The sequence below is a fragment of the Chiloscyllium plagiosum genome, unplaced genomic scaffold (genome assembly GCF_037043375.1).
Source record: "Chiloscyllium plagiosum isolate Xiang-an unplaced genomic scaffold, Cpla_swu_hap1 HiC_scaffold_25, whole genome shotgun sequence".
NCBI lineage: Eukaryota > Metazoa > Chordata > Chondrichthyes > Orectolobiformes > Hemiscylliidae > Chiloscyllium > Chiloscyllium plagiosum.
This window is the reverse complement of record NW_028270163.1, coordinates 40,767,987-40,780,667: the sequence shown is the minus strand read 5'-3', so window position 1 is coordinate 40,780,667 and position 12,681 is coordinate 40,767,987. Positions and strand designations below refer to the sequence as shown.

General features: G+C 41.8%; 1 protein-coding gene across 6 annotated transcripts in view; it reads left to right on the top strand.

The window, feature by feature from the left end:
• Positions 1-12,681, top strand: part of tmc6b (transmembrane channel-like 6b) — a 98,248-nt gene that overhangs the window by 26,759 nt on the left and 58,808 nt on the right. For 2 of the 6 annotated variants that reach the window (XM_088000661.1, XM_088000667.1), the window contains exon 3: positions 10,541-10,858. The gene's annotated coding sequence lies outside the window, so the exon portion shown is untranslated. Of the gene's footprint in view, positions 1-5,069; positions 5,206-10,540; positions 10,859-10,917; positions 11,004-12,681 lie in introns of those variants that run through there. The other 4 variants (XM_088000663.1, XM_088000664.1, XM_088000662.1 and 1 more) reach the window with 4 other exon arrangements.

The window sequence follows — 12,681 nt, the reverse complement described above, 5'->3', positions numbered from 1 at the left end:
AGTCCTTGCCTTTCCAAATACATGTACATCCTGTCCCTCAGGATTCCCCCCAACAACTTGCCCACCACTGATGTCAAGCTGGAAGTTAAAATGACACTATTCCACCTTCAGAGCAGATGACAAGGTGGCCCTACCAACAGCGAGGGCCAACCTGACCCGGGCCATCACAGAGGCAAAGTGAGCACACGCACAGAGAATACACAGCCACTTTCAGGACAGGGGCAATATGTGGAGCGTGTGGAAGGGCATCCATGACATCACCAACCACAGAACAGCATCACCTGCTTGTGCTGGTGATGCCTCTCTCCCAGATGAGCTGAACAACTTTTTATGCATGGTTTGAGGCAAGAAATAACGTGGCAGCAAGGAGGTCCACTCCCCCTCCCGACGACCAAGTGAGGAAAACCTGATGCAGAGTCAACCCATGTAAGGGGTCTCTGCTGGGCCAGGTAACATCCTGAGCAGAGTGGTCAGGGGATGCTCTGACGTACTGCTGTATGTTCTCACTTTCATCTCCAAAATCTTCCTGAGCTGTGCCATAGTCCCAATGTGCTTTAAGTCAGCTACTATTACCTCCATGCTGAAGAAGTCTTTAATGTCCTGTCTCAACGACTACTGCCCTGTTGCGCTAACACGCATCATCACAAAGTGTTTTGAGAGACGCATGATGAGTCATATTAAGACCCTGCTGCCCTCCTCGCTGGACATTCTGCAGTTCATGTGTCGACCCAACTACTCAACTGATAATGCCATTTTCGCCACCCTCCATCTGGCCCTCACCCACCCGGAGAAAAAGGACACCTACATCAGATTACCATCCACAGGCTTCAGTTCTGCACTTAACACTGTCATTCCTCTGCACCTGTTTGGAAAGCTGGGTCTGCTGGGCCTAAATATCTCCCCTTGCAACTGGATCCTGGAGTTCCTGACTGGGAGAACTCAATTTATCCGGATTGGGAACAACATCTCCAACACCCCAGGGCTGTGTGCTCAGTTCACTGCTGTTCATTCTGCTGACACACAACTGTGCAACGATGCTGATGCTTTAGCTGTAGTGGGTCTCATCAGCATACAGAGAGGAGGTGCAGCGGCTAACGGACTGGTGCAGAGCCAGCAACCTGATTCTGATTGTGGTCAAGATGGTTGTTGACTTCAGGGGGGCACAGAGCAACCACTCTCTGCTGGACATCGGCTCCACCATGGAGATTGTGAAGAGCACCAAATTTCTTGGTGTTCACCTGGACCCTCAACACCAGCTCCGTTGCAAGAAAGCCCAGCAGCGTGTTGAATTTTCTGCGCAAGCTGAGGAAAGCCCAACCTTCACTCCCCATCCTCACCACATTCTACATGGGGTTCATTGAGGATACCCTGAGCTGCTGTATCACTGCTTGGTTTGGGAACTGCACCGTCTTGGACCGTAAGACCCTACAACGGATATTGAGAACAGCTCGTAAGAACATTGGGGCCTCTCCTTCCTCCATTACAGATATTTACACCACACACTGCATCTGAAAGGCGAATCGCATTGTGGAAGACCCCACACACCCCTCAGTCAAACTCTTCTCCCTCCTGCCATCTAGCAGGGGGTACCAGAGCATTCAGTCTCTCATGGCTAGACTGTGCAACAGTTTCTTCCCCCAAGCCATCTGGCTCCTTAACTCTGTATGATCGGACTCTTTCACATCTGAAATTCTTTGCACGACTTTGAATTGCTGCTAGAAAAATGTCCATTATTTATCATTCTTCTGTTACACTGTAACTTGTGTGTTTTCCACTTTGTAGGCTCTTTATGCCGTGTACGATTGTGTAGTTTGTGCTGTCCATGTAGCACCCTCTGTCCTGGGGGAATGCTGTCTCATTTTTACTGTAACAGTTGTATATGGTAGAAATGACAAATAAAAAGCTACTCTACTATGAAAAAGCTACTCAACATAGAATACCAGAATGTACAGCATAGATACAGCGCATTCAGTCCAACTCAACCATGGCAGTGCCCGGTTGAAATAACTCTATCAGCACAACCTCCTTGTTCTTTTCTCCTTTCTGTGTTTATCGAACTTTGCATAAATGCATCTGTGCTATTTGCCTCACCCACTCCATTGTGGTTGCAAGTTCCACATTCTACTTGCGTTCTGGGTACATTAATTCCTCTGAATTTCCTGTTGAAATAATTGGTTACTAGCTTGTCTTTGTGGTCACTGGTTTTTGGATTCTCCAATATAGCTGAGAGTTGATGTTCATCAAATCAATACTAAGATACTGTTGCTGACTGCCCAGATACTTTTAAAACACAAGAACTAGATATGGGGGGAGCTAATTCAGCTCTGCCATTTGGTACCATCATGGCTGATCTCACTTGGCCTCAACTCTACTTTCCTCCTAGCCCACCATAACCCTTCAAACCATTGCTAATTAAAAGTCTATCTCCTCCTTAAATTGACTCAATGTCCCAGCAGCCTCTGCACTCTGGGATAGTGAATTCCACAGATTTGTGACCTTTTGAGAGAAGTAACTTCTCCTCCTCTCTGTTTAAATCTGCTCCTGTGACTGTGACCTCTGGTTCTAGCAATTTTTTTCCCCCAAATCTTGTATTCAGTTGGGCTGGAGAAATGAGAAGATCGGTGTGGGAATAGTGGCGATGTGAGATTACATTTGAGGTAGTGTGCACAAAAATGGGGTGTTCAGACACACGATCACACAATCTTTATGGTGGTGAAAGAGACCTGTTGAGTCTGCAATGGCTCTCTAAATGCTTCACATAGAACATTACAACGCAGTACAGGCCCTTCGACCCTCGATGTTGCGCCGACCTGTGAAACTAATCTAAAGCCCATCTAACCTACACTATTCCATTCTTGTCCATATTCCTATCCAATGACCATTTAAATGCCCTTAAATTTGGCGAGTCTATTACTGTTGCAGGCAGTGCATTCCATGCCCCTACTACTCTCTGAGTGAAAAATTGCTCTATGGTTTCCTTCATATCCAGAAAAATTTGTAAGGTGGAAGGAGTTACAGGTAAATTTATTTATGACCTGGATGGCGTATTTGGAGCCATTGAGAACAGTGTAAAAATTGATTTATCTATTGTTTTACATAGGAATACGCTGGGAAGACCCTAGAAAAGTTGGGGTGGTTGAAGATTGGACTGGGTTAGCAACAATTATTACTTCTTACAGTTGAATCTGTTATCTTCAGAGATGTTATATGCACGGTCCAGAAATTACTGTTTTTTGTGTTTGTGCTTTGTTGCCTGTTTTGAGGGTAGTCGTTAACTATGGGTTAGACCAAGATCCAACATAGTCTGAATTGTGCTCTCGTTTAAAATGTGACCCCTATTTAAAACCTCTGACTGAAATGGCAGCTATTTTCATTTTTCCCTTGTTTTAAAAACATTTTCATATAATATAAAACAATGTACAGGAGATCCTGGGTTTCTGAAATTAAGACAGAATCCCGCTGGAAATTCTCAGCAGGTTGACACTACATATTGAGAGGAAAATTCATGCCAGCTCAGAGGTCTCAGATACATGAACCAAATCAGCCTTTCTATTCTGTAATCACAACTCAGTAAAATTAATACCTTCAAGGGGCCTCAAAATTGACCTCCATTGGTTTCTAATCAGACTTGTGAATAATTAAGGAGGAGAAAGTGAGGGCTGCAGATGCTGGAGATCAGAGCTGAAAATGTGTTGCTGGAAAAGCACAGCAGGTCAGGCAGCATCCAAGGAACAGGAGAATCGACGTTTCGGGCATAAGTCCTTCTTCAGGAATGAGGAAAGTGTGTCCAGCAGGCTAAGATAAAAGGTAGGGAGGAGGGACTTGGAGGAGGGGCTTTGGGAATGCGATAGGTGGAGGGAGGTCAAGGTGAGGGTGATAGGCTGGAGTGGGGTGGGGGCGGAGAGGTCAGGAAGATGATTGCAGGTTTCCTAACCTGCACTCGAACTCAGCACCGCCTTCCTAACCTGCAATCATCTTCCTAACCTCTCCGCCCCCACCCCACTCTGGCCTATCACCCTCACCTTGACCTCCCTCCACCTATCGCATTTCCAAAGCCCCTCCCCCAATTCCCTCCTCCCTACCTTTTATCTTAGCCTGCTGGACACACTTTCCTCATTCCTGAAGAAGGACTTATGCCCGAAACGTCGATTCTCCTGTTCCTTGGATGCTGCCTGACCTGCTGCACAAAAGATGCACAAAAGCAAGTAACAAAACTGACCAGATTATTAAGTGGTTTTCTTGTTGGCTTGTTCCACAGGAGTAAATGATGGTTTCTCTGTTGATTTTTCTGACGATGCTGATCAGGGTCAATTTTGCAGTTCTCTCCAAAAAAGGCAGTAATAATTATAACTTGGTTTTCTCTTCTCTGAGCTTTGAAGAACTGTTCATGAGAGGTTAGACAGGGAGCCATGCTGTCTCCATGCTGTAATATCAGCAGTCAGATTCATTCTCACAGAAAATACAGTCTAAAACCCAATTCCAACTCTGACCTGTCTCTGACTTACTGACCATCTCCTCCATGAGGTCCCAGTTCCCATTCAACATTTGCCATATGCTTGAAAATAAGGTCGTTTCCGGACTTGCTGCAGCTAATCCCAGGTAATGACCTCATTAATAGCCAACTTTTGCTGTCTGTTTAAACATTATGCTCTTCTGTGGTGATGAAGCATCTACAGAAATCTTTGATCAAGAACCAGTGTGCGGTTTACTTCCAGGCCTAGTCTCGTGAATAAATAAAAGCTTTTTGTCTTTTTGATTGCCAGTAACAGCTTGTGTTAAAAGTCATCTTTATCTCACAGTTCCCAGTTCATAGCTCCGAACCAAAATTGATGAAAAGAATAAAACAAAACTGAGCAAAAATCATCAAGAACTTTGGCATCTGAAACCTGAACTTTATTTTTAATTTATTTCTTTTGCAGCATAAACCCTTTGGGTAACAAATATAACCCTTTTGTTTTAAGGCTAGGTTACAGATCTATTAGTTGGTGATTCCCTTGCATTCACACCTTCCAGCAATTCCTGATGAGGCCCTAAACCTAAGCACTTTTTGCTTTCCTGCAGTTACCCGCCAGTGATGATGAGAGCATGCTACAGATCCTCAACAAGTCTGCACTTCCCAAAAGCATGCCTAGGCTAGACCTGTTACAGCTGAAAGCAGGGTGGCAAAACTTGTTGGATCACTGTCTTGAGATCTGATCTTGTAAGGTCTGGAAATGTTATTGTATTAAACCTATTTAGTTTAGTCTCCTGTTGTTGAGTATCTCTACTCATGGTTTCGGCCAGCAGCTGTTGTGCAAAAAATACTGAGAAACGGGAGGACACCTGTGAGCAGACGACATGAGCGGGGGGGGAGGGAAAAAAAAACAAGGAGTGGGGAAGCTCTGATATCATCAGTGAATAATAATGAGTGAATAATAATGAATAATAATCATTGACTTTGTCCTGATACTAAATGACACAGGTAACACTCACTTTTCGCTTGTGAGCTATTAAGGACACAATAACTCAATAATATTTGTGTATTGCATCACCATCCTTCCTGCCACTTGTAGAAATCAAATGATTCACTGATAGTCACTCTGTAAGCCGAGGCATTGGGAGGGTCAGTTAGGACAGTTGGCTCAAGAATAGTGCAAAATGATGCTAACGACAGTTCCTGAAAGTGGAATAGTGGTGTCAACTGTTTGTATGAATATTGGAAAGATATTAATCCTGTCAAAGAGACTAAAAGCAGGCTGTATTGTATGACACATTGTATATCAATTGGTGCAGGTCTATGCTTTTTTGAAAAAGAAAATTGACGTCTTTCTAAAACTAATGAAAATGCTTATCTTTCAGTGTCAACACAATTTATTGCATCAAAAGCATGGGGGTTTTGGATGAGAAATTGATTAAAACTAACCAACTAAAACTGTGACATGCATTTTTTATTGGAAAACGCACACAATTACCTGAAGACTAACTTCTTGGATTTTAAATGTCACCATCTGAGTTGAACTGTGATGTTAGTGTTAAGCCAAATATTTTATAGTGCCCAGAGGCTGAACATGTAAATGCCAGTTGCTAGTTTGATGTTTCAGCTTGCTTTCTACTGAAAGATTATTTATTAGGCAATCAATTGTGAATATTTGGCATGCTAATTGAACATGTTTGGCTCTTGTAAGAAACTAATCAAATATGGTGTTTGTCCATGAGACAGACAGCAAACCTTTAATGAGAAGTGAAACTCCTTCTTTTAAGTAAGGAAAATCAGGCTTATTAGGCTAAAAAGATAAAGAAATAAATATATATTGAGAATGTATGTTTCCTTGCATGGAAACAATGTAAGAAAACTGTTTTTTTGCAAAAGTCATCTGCATGAAAGATGAGTGTTTCTGCCACAACAAAGTGGTTCAGAATAGCACCCTTTACAAAACCTATTGAAGGAATATGTATGTTGCAGTAACTATCTGCCAACACAGATAATGATCACTGACTCATAACTGACATCTCCTTGACAAGGCAAGCCTCCCTCCATTATTGCAACCTATGTTTAGAAAGTTCTTTTAAATATAGTGTTTTGTTCTGAAATTTTCCATTTGAACAGTTTGGACTTAACGGCAGTTTTTCTTTTGTCCTCTAATAGATTTGAAATCTAAATGAGAAAAGTTGGGTAAAATTATTTAGATTATTCCACTCTGGGGATGTATGTATATTGAGTTCTCCCACCCTCTTGCAGCTGCTGTTTTAATACAAACCAGCTGCTAAAACTGATGTAAAGGAGGCAAATCAATTCTGTACAATTACTTATGGTGCTTGCAGCAAACTAAATGTGTCTAAAATATGCTATTAGTTATTTTAATCATTTGGTTCAATATTTGTTTTAATGTAGAGCAAGGTCTATAACATAATTTGGGGATTTGGGCTCTTAAAGCACAGACAAATAGATTTGTAGTTTGAATTCTGTGAATGTGGCTTTACATTAAGGTCCAAGTCATCTTTAATAGTTGAAAATAACATTTCCAGGAAATATGTGACTTAAGCAGACTGACAATGCAATCAACCTGGGGAAATAATTGCCGAAGTGTTTACTAAGTTGGCTTTTTATGACCTCCGAGAGAAAGAGGCCGAGTCAGAAGCAGGTTCAGGTTAGAGGGAGAAAGGGCTCCATTCCAATTGAAGACCTCTTTAGTTTCAGCAGTCTCTGGGTCATCAGATTTGGAAAGAAGTCCCATGTTATTTTAACAGTCCATGGGATTTCTGTTGTGACCTGTTCAAAAATATTCCGGTGTGATTTGAGGTTGGTGATTTAAAACAGTCAACATGGGAAACACAAAGATCTAATATACTCTGGCTTAAATGTGCACAGAACGTGGGTGGCACGGTGGCACAGTGGCTAGCACTGCTGCCTCACAGCACCAGAGACCCGGGTTCAATTCCTGCCTCCGGCAACTGTCTGTGTGGAGTTTGCACATTCTCCCCGTGTCTGCGTGGGTTTCCTCCGGGTGCTCCGGTTTCCTCCCACAGTCCAAAAATGTGCAGGTTAGGTGAATTGGCCATGCTAAATTGTCCATAGTGTTAGGTGAAGGGGTAAGCGTAAGGGAATAGGTCTGGGTGATTTGCGCTTCGGCAGGTTGGTGTGGAATTGTTGGGCCGAAGGGCCTGTTTCCACACTGTAAGTAATCTAATCTAAAACTTGATAATTTCATCATTTCTCATTATGCACTGGTAAAAATTCCAGTTCAAGCTTAATGTTTGCTGTTATTTTTCTCTCTAAAAATGACTGTGTCAAGCAGACTTGGAATTCATCCACCACCCCGGCCTCTGTATCTCTGAACTATTACTGATTCTTCCGTGATTTTGCAGAAGCGTGACTTCTTCGGTGTTAACAGAGTTCCAAGTGAAGACTTGTGTGCCAGACTAAGACAAAGGCATATACCATTGAATGATGGAATTGCACGCTGAATTACAAATATTGGAAATATTTTGCTTTTTCTGAGCTTTTCTAAACTTCACTGTCAACTGTGGGTCAGTTGGTATCATCTTTGCCTTAAGACACAACTCCAGGTACAAACTCTACCCTGGGGCATGAGCACAAAACTGACGCTGCTGTTCTGCACTCGCTCTGATGTGTCATTCTTAGGTTGAGACATTAAATCCCACAGCCCCATCTATCCCATAGAACCATTATGAAATCCTAACAGTGTGGAAGCAGACCGTTCAGTTTATGAGTCCACACCGACTATCCAAAGAACATCGCACCCTATCCTTGTAACCCTGCATTTCCCATGGCTAATCCACCTAATCTACACATCCCTGAACAATAAATGGGGCAATTTAGCAGAGCCATTCTACCTGCACATCTTTGGACTGTGGAAGGAGACCCCCCCACAGACATGGGGAGAATGTGCAAACGCCACACAGACAGTTGCCCGAGGCTGGAATGGAACCCAGGCCCCTGGCGCTGTAGGGCAACAGTGCTAACCACTGAGCCACCATCCTGCCCCTGTTCTGCCCTATCTGTTCAGCTGAATGTGGAAGACTCTATGGCAGGGTAGTGTAGGGGAGATACCTCACTATTCTGTCCAATATTTAGCCCTCAATCAATATCATAAATGCCGATTACCTGTTCATTGTGCTATCTGTGGACTTTGCTCTGTTCAAATTGACTGCTGTGTTTTGTGTTACTACAATGACGATAATTTTGTCAAGTGATTCATTGCATAAATTCTTTCAGAGATATTTGTTGGTTGTAACAAAAGGTGGTGTCAATACAAATTTGTTGGCCTTTCCCTTTTTCAAGTCATGGGCTTCAGAGAGTCCAGCACAGATTTTGTTTCTACTTTAGATAAGTGTACTGCAGTGTGACTGGCTTTGAAGCACATAAATCAATAATGCTGTATGAGTGGCATATTAAAGAGCAATATAATTCTGCCTGTTGCATAAACAAATTCACAGTTTCTGTCGTCGTAAAGTCTGCTATCACTTGAGTTTCTTGTTTTTTACTTGGGAAGACTTAGAGTTTGGAGAGTTATTGAAATATTAACAGAAATGCTTGATTTATTTCAGCTGTGCACCAGGAGGTGCAGCAAGTCACACAATATTCCAGAAACTAAATAGGTTAAACCCTTTGTACAGTAATTTATTGTGAACCCTGGAGTTGACCGGCTCATTAACCATTCAGCCTAGACTGTAGAAAAACATTAGTGAGAGAGGCCTTAAGGTTGATCTCTGTGGAAAATGGAAATACAACATTAGGGAGGCATGATGGTTCAGTGGTTAGCACTTCTGCCTCATAGCATGAGAGACCTGGGTTTGATTTCCCCCATCTCTCACCCCCAAAAATTGGGCTATTATCTGTGTGGAGTTTACACATTCTCTCCATGTCCATGTGGGCTTCCTGTGGGTGCTCCAGTTTCTTCCCACAGTCCAAAGATGTGCAGGTTAGGTGGATTGGCCATGCTGCATTGCACCATAGTGTCTGGGAATGTGTAGGTTAGGTGGGTTAGCCATGGGGAGTGCAAGGTTTTGGGAATGGGGTGAGAGGCTGAATCTGGGTTGGGATGCTTTATGGAAGGTTGGTGCGGACTTGATGGGCCGAATGGCCTCTTTCTGTCCTGTAGAGATTCTATGATTTAATATGCTCTTTGTTCTTATTTGGATTGGAATATAATTGTGGAGGAGGGAGGACTGACTGCATCATGGCTCTTGTAAGCTACTAGAGCAGCTTTGCTGCATGAGGATGCCCTGATGTCAATGCACCAAACATGATGTAGTGGAGAAAGAAGGGGGAAAAAAGAACAACAAAGATAAAACTGAACAGAATTAGAAGTGCTGATGAAAAAGCATGGATGAGCAAAAGGATAAGTTTAATTCTTTCCAACATCTTCAGCCAAGCCATGCAAAAAGGTAAAAACAGTTGAGTGTGCTTTCATTTCTGCATTAATATTTGCAAGTAAACAGGGATATAGAGGGGGTTCATTACTTCAAGTTTGAACAGGATGTCAGGCAGCTGTAAAATTCAGTTCTTCTATTCTAATGGAGAAAATAATAACATCATTGTCATCCAGGCCGATTTTGAAAGTTTTACTTTTTGGATGTTTGATTTGAATACTCTGTCTCTTTGTCATCACTTCAGCACTTTGTGCTGCCCTGTGTCCTGTAAAACCACACAGAAACTAGGGTGAGTGTGTTAATAAAAGGAGTGTCAGGTAGGTCATAAAAGCTTAATTATTAATGCCCTATCTGTCATGGCATGTCATTATCTTTTTAAATGTGTCTCATGTTGCAATCCATAGATTTGTTAGGTTATTTGGGGTGAACAAGTCATTCTTAACATTAAAATTGCAAAGCAACACAAGTGTTGGATGAAACCAGTCGATCAAATAGTGCCTGTGGAGTGAGAAACCAATCTACTATTTTGCCTTATCAGCACTTTATTAAAAACATCCCATTTCAATCGAATTCATACTTGTTTCTAGCTGGAACAATACAGTACATATAACACTTAGAAACTGTATCTCAGGAATTATAAAAAAGTAACTTTTGTTTCCTATTTCAGCAGGAAATCTTATCTTACTGTGTCAGCACCGACTGCAGCTGTAATCTAACCAACGCAGAGGATGGATTTTAAAATCATAAACAGTCAGCCTGATGAATACTGAGAGATATGTGCTGAGTCATCACAACTCCCCTGTTCAAGAAGCACGATGATGCATCCTAAAACAGCATATTGACAAACACAGGACAGGAAATAGACTATACTCTGACATACCCAGACATCGAAGGAAGGGAGACATTTACTGAAAACAAAGAATTTATTTAAACTGCAGTATCGTTTTAAGTCCAAGTGCTTCATAAGTTTATTGTATCCAAGAAGGTAAAAATACAAAATTCCTGAGCCGCCATTTTTTTGGGATTTGAGTAAACAAAAACTTGCATTTATCCAGCACCTTTTAACGTCACCACATATTCTAACGTGCCTCTACAGGAACATGATCAAACACTAATTGAAACTGAGGAACGTAAGCAGCTTTTTGGATTGATGCCCAAAATCTTTGTCAAAGATTAGCTTTTAAGTAGCATCTTGAATGAAGAAAGACTGGTGGAGAGGTTTACAAGAGAGAATTCCTGAGCTTAGGGCCTAGGCAACTGAAGGAATAATGCCACTACTGGTAGAGCAATGAAGTAAGAAATAACTACTATAGAATTGGTTAGCATTGATCTTCAAAAAGGTATCTTTGCATTTTAAATGTAATTAAAAATTAAATGTTATTCAAATATCATTTAAAATATACAGTTAAAAATCACACAACACCAGGTTATGGTCCAACAGGTTTACTGTATTTGGAAGCAGTTAAGCTAGTAAGGTGGGGGGTTGGGACCCAGGGAGATAGTGAGGAAAGAGATCAACCTGAGACTGGTACAGTTGAGAACAAAAGTGAATCAAACAGTCAGGGCAGGCAGGGACAAGGTAGGACTAATAAATTAAACTGCATTTATTTCAATGCAAGGGACCTAACAGGGAAGGCAGATGAATTTAGGGCATAGTTAGGAACATGGGACTGGGATATCATAGCAATTACAGAAACATGACTCGGGGATGGACAGGACTGGCAGCTTAATGTTCCAGGATACAAATGCCACAGCAAGGATAGAAAGGGAGGCAAGAGAAGGGGGGGAGGGGAGTGGCATTTTTGATAAGGGATAGCATTACAGCTGTACTGAGGGAAGATACTTCCGGAAATACATCCAGGGAAGTTATTTGGGTGGAACTGAGAAATAAGAAAGGGATGATCACCTTATTGGGATTATATTATAGGCCTCCTAAAAGTCAGAGGGAAATTGAGAAACAAATTTGTAAGGAGATTTCAGTTATCTGTAAGAATAATAGGGTGGTTATGGTAGGGGATTTTAACTTTCCAAACATAGACCGGGACTGCCATAGTATAAAGGGTTTAGATGGAGAGGAATTTGTTAAATGTGTACAAGACAATTTTCTGATTCAGTATGTGGATGTACCTACTTGAGAAGTTTCAAAACTTGACCTAGTCTTGGGAAATAAGGCAGGGCAGGTGACTGAGGTGTCAGTAAGAGAACACTTTGGGGCCAGCGACCATAATTCTATTAGATTTAAAATAGTGATGGAAAAGGATAGACCAGATCTAAAAGTTGAACTTTTAAATTGGAGAAGGCCAATTTTGATGGAATTAGGCAAGAACTTTCTAAAGCTGATTGGAGGCAAATGTTCGCAGGTAAAGGGACGGCTTAAAAATGGGAAGCCTTCAGAAATGAGATAACGAGAATCCAGAGAAAGTATATTCCTGTTACGGCGAAAGGAAAGGCTGGTATGTATAGAGAATGTTGGATGACTAAAGAAATTGAGGGTTTGGTTAAGAAAAAGAAGGAAGCATATGTCAGGTATAGACAGGATAGATCGAGTGAACCCTTAGAAGAGTATAAAGGCAGTGGGAGTATACTTAAGAGGGAAATCAGGAGGGCAAAATTGGGTCATGAGATAGCTTTGGCAAATAGAATTAAGGAGAATCCAAAGAGTTTTTACAAATACAATAAGGACAAAAGAGTAACTAGGGAGAGAATAAGGCCTCTCAAAGATCAGCAAGGCGGCCTTTTTGTGGAGCTGCAGAAAATGGGAGAGATACGAAACGGGTATTTTGCTGTATTTACTGTGGAAAAGAATAT